This window comes from Pieris napi, chromosome 7 (genome assembly GCF_905475465.1).
Source record: "Pieris napi chromosome 7, ilPieNapi1.2, whole genome shotgun sequence".
Lineage (NCBI taxonomy): Eukaryota > Metazoa > Arthropoda > Insecta > Lepidoptera > Pieridae > Pieris > Pieris napi.
The window spans coordinates 2393521-2401539 of NC_062240.1; the positions used below are offsets into that span (position 1 = coordinate 2393521).

The 8019-nt window shown below is 32.6% G+C and overlaps 1 protein-coding gene across 1 annotated transcript in view; it reads right to left on the bottom strand.

Moving 5' to 3' along the window:
• Positions 1-7422, bottom strand: part of LOC125051160 (protein O-mannosyl-transferase TMTC1-like) — a 94556-nt gene extending 87134 nt beyond the window's left edge. Inside the window, exon 1 of the mRNA XM_047651335.1 lies at positions 7117-7422. The gene's annotated coding sequence lies outside the window, so the exon portion shown is untranslated. The remainder of the gene's footprint in view (positions 1-7116) is intronic.
• Positions 7423-8019: the final 597 nt, after the last annotated feature.

An 8019-nucleotide genomic window follows, 5' to 3' on the forward strand; every position in this document is an offset into this window, starting at 1 on the left:
TAAGAGTGACACAGAAAGAGAATTTAAAGACTAAAACTTTATAAAAAAAATGTATTACTTTCCAGGCTCAGTACTCTATCTCTGTTAAAAATGTAGGTGGTAGAAGAGTGAAAAGTATAGGGGTTTATTTATTACAAAAAAATAGTTTGCAACCCATTCTCAGACCTACTGAACATACACAAAAAATACTAATTAGGAGGAGTCTGGTTATAAATACTGTGATAGATATAACTGATAACTAGTGTAACAGAACAAAGGAGAGACCCTTCTAGGCTGTTACCTTGTCGTATATTTTAAATTAATCCCAGAAATATCTAAGTTTTTCACAGTGTAACTGTAATTCAAAGACGCACTTCAATCGAAAATCTTTCTTTTTACAAACAGGCTTTATAAAAGTCCATTCATTCAGACCAACGAAAAAACACAATATACGAAATTGAGCAATTCGAATTGAGACTTCGAATAACAACTGTATCCTCTGAATATTTCTGATAGGGAACAAAACACACCACGTTAACAAGATTTATGTTTTAACTGCTTCCGTTAGAGTTGCAACGATTGCATTAAAACATATTTGATTCGCCTTTGTCGTTGTGTTATTTGGAAGTATATCTTCACTAATATTATAAACAGGAATGGTTGGTTTGGTTTTTATTGAATAGGCTCCATTGGATCGATTTGAAATTTTTTTTCACTGTTATAATATTACATTTTATTATTATTATTCTTTTTTCTTTTTGAAGTGAAACTTCTTTATCGGGGTTGGAAAAAATATAGTGTAACATTTTTTCGTTACGCGTCACATTTTTCGGTTACGCGCCATGTTGCTTTTTGAAGTCAAACTTCTTTATCGGCGTTGGAATGGAAGTTCTTTATCGACGTATGGGAGAAATTTTATAGCAAATCGTCACGCTTTTCAATGATAGTAATAATTCTATTACAATTAATGAAATTCTATAATAATCTTCGTAGTAATAAGGTAAAATTAAATATTTGTATTCAGGTCTATGATAATAAAAGCCTTTTGTTAAACTTTATCTAATTTAACGAATTTCTGTAAAGTTGCATATAGTAGATCATTTTTCGAAAAATAAGATCATAAAGAAGCTTCACTTCTTACGTGTGTACATCTAGTACTCGCACAATTTTTTTTCATGTATCCTTTATTAGTTTAGTTTGTTTTTTGTTCCTGTTTAGTTTCTTTTTCTGAACAACTATATGTAATAGTATTTTTGCACTTCTTGCCTACCTTATGTAATTTAATACTTTTTTTTCTTTTCTCACAGTGGTTGCCTGGAAGAGATCGCTCGAAAGCGATAAGGCCGCCAGTTGCTCTCCTTTTTATTTAATTATGTCAATTGTACTATATTAATCTATATGCAACGAAGTGTTAATAAATGAGTAAATAAATAAATAAATACATTATCACTGAATTTTTCTGAATAGAATATTTTCTAGTTTCGGATAAACACTTCGATAATACCAAGGTGAAAATACCAATAAAAATCCCGATATCGCGTACGCTGCGGAAACTATGACAGGAAGAACCACGAAGACATCAATATCTAAAAAAAAGTTCGTGATACCATATTATCTAAGTATTGCCTTTCGAAGCCGGCACTGAACGTTAGTTTAGTTTATTTAAATACGAATTTGGGCATGACACTAAGCTGATGGAAGGAAACTTGTTCGTTACACATACGGTTATTTTTACCAAACATTCATAAATTTGATTGCCATGCTTTAAATAAATAAAAAATAGCTGGCCTGGCGAACATCGTACCGCCTAACAGTCGATTCTTTATTTTTTTTAAATACTTGTTCTGCTATTCGGGACACCGGTCTAGCTAAGATAAAAAAAAGAAAGTTTATAAGACAACAAATACATTATGTCAAAAAATTAAAATTTACCTTCCCGGAACCCCTCCACTAACACTTGAACTTTATGATATGGTATTAAAGTTCTCTATTATTATTATATTGCCTTTAAATATTATTACGAATATTTTGTATGGTAATATAGAAAAGCGTTGTTTTTAGACTTTTTCACTCATTTTTTTTTAATTTTTCTCTCCGTAAGAACCTTCCTCGTACTTCAAAGAATTAAAAATTTAAATTTTTTTTTAATTAAAAAAAGAATCAGACAAATCGGTCAAGCCGTTTTCATGTTATGTCGTGACAACGGAAAACGGGTTTCATTTTTATATATAAAGATTACAAACTCAAAGTTCAATACATCATTTATGTTTTTATATTTAAGCCTAACTTGAATATCATCTAATCATAATAATTTATAGCAACTAAAGTAGAGGTATATATATTGTGTGTCCCCCACATTATGTTGTCTGTCAGTTACCAGTCCCCTTGCTTTGCTATTTATAAATCATCTCGTGCTCGAATGGAAAGGTCAAAGTATTGCAATTTTATTTATACATCCTACCTTTAAGCAAATTACCTACTAATATAAACTGAACTTAAAAAAATAATGTGGCGTATGGTTAAATAAATTCCTTCTGTACAAAATATACTTAATAATTCTAAATAACAATAGATCCTTTTTATTATATTTGATTATGTTAATCAACTGTATAACTTAGATAATAAAATGTTTTGAATGTTACTTAGTTCATACAAGGGACCTAAGATTTTATTAACTAATGTTTAAAAGTAAGTAAATAAACCTCTTTTTCGGAGATTTCGAAAAAGGAATTCACTCAAATCTAAGTATACGTCTGTCGATGATACTTTTTCCTGCCTTTGTCCGAAAGTAATTAATTCTCAAATAACACACAAAGAAACTTGCTCCCATAGTTTATATTATGTGCCAATATCATACAGTAATATTACCGAACATTTGTTATGGTAGAGCGAACCGATCGCCAGGAGCAAATAAAGCAAAGTTTGTGGAGCGAAAATAGACAAAGAATCATATACAGGTAAACAATCCCGCTTGACTTGTAGAGGAAGCGTTTGCGCCATTATCAAAGACAGAAGCAAAATAAGATGTTTACCTTCACATTTGGCACGATTTTTATTACTTCCAAGATAAGGCTTTATTACAACTTAGAGAACGCTTAATCAAAACTTTATATGAAAATATTGTTTTGGCTTTAGTTCGTAACTTCAATGAAAGTATGAGGGAGTTTGAAGTTCTGCGTATTTATAAAGCAATTTAGAGTTTTATCTCATCAATTTTTCTGCTTATATAAGTGAAACTTTTTCGCCTCGCCAACATACATTCTCGATTGCGGTGTATCTATAGAGACTGGCTACGTATTTATAGATACCGGAAATATAGGTGCGCAGCGACCCAAGTGCACTTTCAACGCGATTCATACATGATTGATGGATATCCGACATAAGAACGCGAGAAGGCACAGGACCGACAGCTTTACGTGCGCATACAAAATATGAGGGTATTCTAAACCCACCAAACCCCCAACTATATACACTGCTGATGTCAAGTGATCTTTAATAGGATGTTGCAACATTACACAAGCAGTATGCAGTAAAAAGTGAGCACTTTAAAAAATTCTTTAATTACAACGCTAGAAATATCATGTATCTATTTGGTTACGAAAAATTGCTAGCCGTAACTGAAATTCGAATTACACATTCGATCGGCATGCAGAATGCAAGTAGAAATAAAAACGGCTAAAAAAACCACCTATATAAAGTCTAAAACCATGTTTCCTAGAATTAAATTCCCAAGCCATCTTGTACATGCAATAAAGAGTTAACAATAGATACACAAAGTCTGTCCGTTTAAATAAATCGCATTTAAAATGGCGTCCGAAAGAGTATTTGTAGAACCTATCTTTAACTTACAACACGACACTTCTTTGTATTCAAAGAATTCTTTTTCCTACGCTTAAGTTTTGCAGAAACTTGAAGATACAAGCGAATTTTATATAGGACGCGGCTGTAAAATACTAGGAAGTAAAACAAATACGAACGCTGCAAAGTCGTTATTTCCATTAACTGAGTCTTTAGCATAGAACAAAAGCATAATTTCGTGATACGTAGTTTTATACGTGTTTTTCCTTTTCTATCTTATAGTTTTAGAGTACATCATACATAGATAAATACTTAGTAAGATATAAAGCCCGGAGATTGTAGATGCTGAAGCAAATATAGTTATGAGGCTGTTCCAAATAGATTATTACGGCATTAGTTTAAATAGTGTACGATTGATACTGGTTTTTGGTTAGGGCGTAATAATGAGGTTTTTCTAAGATAGCGGATTGGTAAATTGGTGAATTTTCTAAATAATGTTAGAAAAATAGATGCTGGAATGAAGCGTCACTCTCCTCCTGGTGACAATAACCGGATCATATTTAATCAGGGTAATATGGTAGGTGTGTATACATAAATTGGCAATGTTATTAAAATATTTGCAATGTACAAATGAAAAAGGATACATACAATGGCAAAAGCAGAAACTAACATTAATATCAAAAATTGATATACATTTCTCGATTCCAACAGCTTTTTACATAAATTGTACAAAACAATAAGGCAACTGTCAGTGAAATGTTATAACGATAAACAATTGTAATTCAAAAACAATAACGCGTTAAAAATCATAAACGGAAATTCATAATTCACGCGAAAGCGCGAATTTTCACACAAGATTAACGCCCAATTCTTTGCTGGATGGCGTTCCAGAGGTTATAAATTTCCCGCCGGCTCGTTACACCCACGAGTAGACATAAAATCGAAAATTAGTACGAGCAACTTCAGTAGCTGGGATAGAGGTTGGGCAGTGGGACGCGTAAATTACTGTTTTAGAGCATGGGATCGTCTAGGCTTAGCGCGTTATTGGTCTTAGATTGCCTTAATTGCTTTTAATTGTTTACGTACCTAAACAATGCTTACAATGTAGCAATAGTAACCCGTTCTTCATGTTAAATAAACAGTTCTAACTGTACCCGATTTGCACCGACCAAAGAGTCAAATGAATAAATGAATCAGTGGCGCTACAACCTCTTTTAGGTCTTGGCCTCAGATTTCTGAATCTGTTTTTAAATCTAATAGGCAAGTAGGTTATCAGCCTCCAGTGCCTGACACACGCCGTCAACTTTTTCGCTCTAAGACACGTCGGTTTCCTCACGATGTTTTTCTTCACCGTTCGAGCAAATGCTAAATACGCACATAGATAGAAAGTCCATTGGTGGACGGTCGGGGATCGAACCTACGACCTCAGGTATAAGAGTCGTAAGCTGAAGCCACTAGGCCAACACTGCTCTATTAATAGAGTTACATACACTTATTTTTTGATATATAATAAGTCATACAGGTATTATTTCTTTAAGTAAAACGGTTTTAAAAACCTATTTGAGTACATATAGTTTTATATGAGTCAAATACATAAATACATGGCAGAGAAGTATCTCTGCCATGTACTAACTAAGTATAGTTGTTAATCAGTACTTATTACCTTGCCTTGCCTTAAAATATCGCTTAAATGGGATATAGTGCTCTCATTTTACTAGCTTTGTATGGCAAACTTGTTAACTAAAATACAACACCAACAATGTATGATTCTGTTTCCATTCACAAATTAAAGGTGAAACAAAAGTATTATTTATATAGGTACCTAAACACGAGTCCATTTCGAGATAAGGCTCTCAGAATACCTAGTAATGAAATATAATATGATTTATGCAAACAAACCGCTTCGGTAAATCAAATATATTTTTATTTATATATTAAGCGATCCATCAAACCTACTCAAAAGTCCCTCAGGATTTTATCCTAAAAGATAAACATTATAACGGTTCTACGCAATAACTTTTCAAATATTTTCTCATCTTTTATTTCGTGTTAAATTTGCTTTGATGTAAGACAAATTAACGTTATGAATTTCACAATAAAAAATATAAAGATTAATGAGTAATCTCCTAACCTATTTTTAGCATTGAAGATAATATAATTTAAATAGTTTTGACATTATGAAAAACAGACTAATAATCATTGAGTTAAACTTAATGATTATTAACGAATTTTTATGATCATGTTATATATATTTCAATATAAACCTTAGTTAAATTAAAAGATTTTTCTAACCAATTTTTTCATGGCATTTGAAAAATTTCGATAACCTTTATTCGCATATCCACTCCTAAAATTTGACATATTTTTTTTGTATAAAAAATAGTATCATTTCGGTGCTATTGCAAACACATATTTCTTCTCTCATATTACTTCTCGAGATTTTAATTTAAAGATTCATGGAATTTGGTTTACGTAACAGATCCCTAATAAATATTTTAAAAACTTACAAGTTGCAATTTCCGCTTATATTAAACCACTAAACAATTTATAGCCAACTATAACCTTAGTTCAGCCAATTAAAAACAAACAGCGCACGTAACGTAATAAGCGTAAACATGTACATAGACACCTCATAAAAATACCCATAACCCGCACAGATGATAAAAAGCTTCATTGTCTGAATTCCTGATCGTAAACACGCTAGGCACTAAAATTGGGGGAAAATGTGCGCACGTGCAATACTAAGTTATAACCGAAAATTTGCCAGCTGTAAAATATATTGCCAATAATGTCATTAGTATTCGATCCATCCACGAATCGACATATCGTTAAGCGTTCAGTAACATTGGACTCATAACATCAGATATCACGTATGAAGTGACAACTATAACGATAACGGAAGATTCTGACATCCTTTAATACGTTCTAACGGAATTATTTAGCCGTCTACGAAAGTGCTACGAAACTTAATTTCGTAGACGTCGTACCTCGATCGTAGCACGTTCTAGTGGATCTTAAGTTTATGAATGTAACGTAATGTATTTTATTATTAAAGCCTCTATTCTTAGTTTTTAATTCTTATAATAAATATTTTAATATGATTTTTATGTGACTTTGTTGTTGTCGTAAGGTGAATACACCTTAATGAAAATACAATAGTATTTAATGACATACAATACAATTATTTGTGTTTAGATGAATAAGAAAATACTATGTAAGTCATTTACATCTTCTAAATGAAATTCACTGGTATGAAATGGACTCAAAAGAACAATCATGAAGCCATGCAAAAATAATGAGTTTGCAATTGATATGTAGAAGGTACTATTTTAAATTTACCTTCAATTATATTCCTTTGTTCACTTCATTTCTTAATTCATCTTATGAGACACAAATAGAATCGTAATGAATTTTGCATTAGCCTATGGTATATCGAGTTACAGTTTATTTTAATTCACAGTGCTTAGACCGGTCGCATTGGAAAGCGTTAATTTAAACTGGCTTAATAACTCTGTTATTACAAAGAGACGCGTGTGAAAGACGTCGCCACATCGGAGCCATGCTCGGGTGGTCCGGTCGAGCCCTGCTCACCGACTAACGTCGCCGTGTACGACACATCTGCATTTAAGAAGCCGCTATCGTTATGCGACTAATCGATTGGTCGGAGCGAGTAGAACTGTCTACTGTCCCTTTCCCCTCCTGTCTCTCTCCTTTCACGCATGCGTACCCATGTTCCTAATTTAAAAGTGGTGAAAAGTAAATAAACTCACACGAACAGTTTGTCAAGAGGACACAAGATGCGAAAATCGTAAAGTGAACGATTCTTAATTAAGCCTTTAGAATTGTTAACGAAGTTCGGATGCGGTGTGTTTTAGGGCGAGAAAATACATTCATCTTAAGTAAAAGGCTGAGTCCGAGAAAACGTCACTTGTTGCGCAGTGACTTTGTTCGGGCGATGAAAAGCCACGCACGGCGCTGCACGCCACTCACATTTGTTACTTAACCGGTAATTATGAATGTTTGCCGCAAACATCACGTCGCTGTAACGACCTTTTATATTTATTTTAACCGCAACGTGATTATATATTCTGATTTATATTTTATTTAATGACTTTAATTAGCTTAAAGACTCTTACGTGATAGACGTACAGATAAATGAGTATCATTAAAAATAGAGAAATATTAAAAAATATGGCAAATATAATGGATAGAAAAAAGTCGTTGTAGAGGCAAGCGCTTTTT